Here is a 1,821-nt window from a genome sequence, read left to right on the forward strand (position 1 = left end):
CATGTACTGATGAGGGATATTCACCTTCTCATCCTTCCCCATCACCACACCCATAATAACGTAAAGATATATCAGTCTCACCCTATCAACCCAAGTCCAGGTATTGCTCTCTTCCAAATGCTTCTTTTTTATGATCTGCCAATTTATTTTTCCATTTGTCTTTATCTGCTTGCTCCAAAAACCATCATCATCTTTCCATGTCACTAACCCACTGTTATTCTCTCGCTTCACTTTCAGACCAGTGACAGCATGATACTCTTGCAATCCAAAACGCAGAGGTCTCCTAGCGAAAGTGAACCACTTCTCATGTCTCTTGCTTGTCATCAACTCCTTACACAAGAAAGAGTGTACCAACCTCGCCGAAAACTTTAGATCATTCTTCTGGATAACCATAATCTGTGAAAAAATGGGATCTTTCATAACTTCATCGAATTCGGGCTCCATTTTTTCTTTCAGCAACTCGAGAAGTTTTAGTCGGCATCTGTTATTAATCTTCTTAACCTGAGGTTCCAATCCCTCACCGTATAAACGATTAGGCAACTCCAACTCCATACCTTAAAATTGAATACAATACAACATATATCTATTAATAACAAATATCACAGCTCAGTTAAATAATGTCTCTTAATACTTTATCAATAACCAATGTCAAAGAATTAGCATTCTCACTGTATTAATTTCAATTTTCTGGTGTTTTGATTTTTTTTTAAAAACAATACCTAAAATTCCTAAATCTATCCCAAAAATATGATTTAAGCCATGATTGTGTACAAAATCTTCTCTAATCATCATCTTAACACATGATTGAAGCCTAAACATCCTAACTAACTCAAAAAATTTACCTTTTACCTTTCTATTTTCAAACTCTAAAAAGAAGTGGAGATAGAGTTTCATACCTTTGCAGAACGAACTAAAGAGTGATAGATTCGTAAAAAGCTCACGAAATCGTATGGGTTAGGCCAAATAATCGTCCAAATCAGAGTGAAATTGAGTGAGTTAGGGTTAATGAACTTGGGTGAGAATTTGATTTTGTCTCCCTTTATTCGTGAATGGGAAATTATGGGTTTCATCCCAGAGAAATCGAGTTTAAAGAGTTGAAATCATGCTTGGTCGGTTCAAATCAAGTGGGAATCAATCCGGATATAATCATACAAAACCAAAAAATTCGATTTGGGATTCTTTCCTGGGCACGGGATCGATCGATCTATCCCTACAGATCGGTCGATCCGTGTAAATCGACTTTCGCCGATCGAGTGAAATGGACCAGGTCGATCAGTATATATTTCGCGTTTTTTTTCTAAATAATGATCGGGATCGATCGATCCACTATACCTTGTAAAGTGGGATCGATCGATCCCCCTTGCCGAACTCAATATATATCTATTAAAAAAAATACAATTTTAAGGGCATTACTGCCATTTCGGAAAAAATTAGTCTAATAGGACATAACGTAGTATAGATTAGTCTAAAGGGACATAGTTACCATTTTTTTGCTCTAAAAAAACAGATTTCCCAAACTATTTTGTCTGGGCCCGTGTGTCCCCGTTGGTTATGGCATAATATCGAAAATTTGGAATTATCTGTGCGTCTCCGGGACCTTTTGCCCTGCATCTTCCTATTATTTTCTGGGACCTTTTGCTCTGCATCTTCTAGCTCTCTATCGAGCTTCCAACGGTATGATCATTGTCTAAAAATTGAAAACTGCAAGATCCAAAAACATGCACTACAAGAAAACACATGCTTAACTACGAAAATTAACGAGGAAAAACAGTCGTCGTAAATTTGCGTCGAGTTTACGACGAATTTACGTGAAAAACTAAA

Source organism: Brassica oleracea, chromosome C8 (genome assembly GCF_000695525.1).
Source record: "Brassica oleracea var. oleracea cultivar TO1000 chromosome C8, BOL, whole genome shotgun sequence".
Lineage (NCBI taxonomy): Eukaryota > Viridiplantae > Streptophyta > Magnoliopsida > Brassicales > Brassicaceae > Brassica > Brassica oleracea.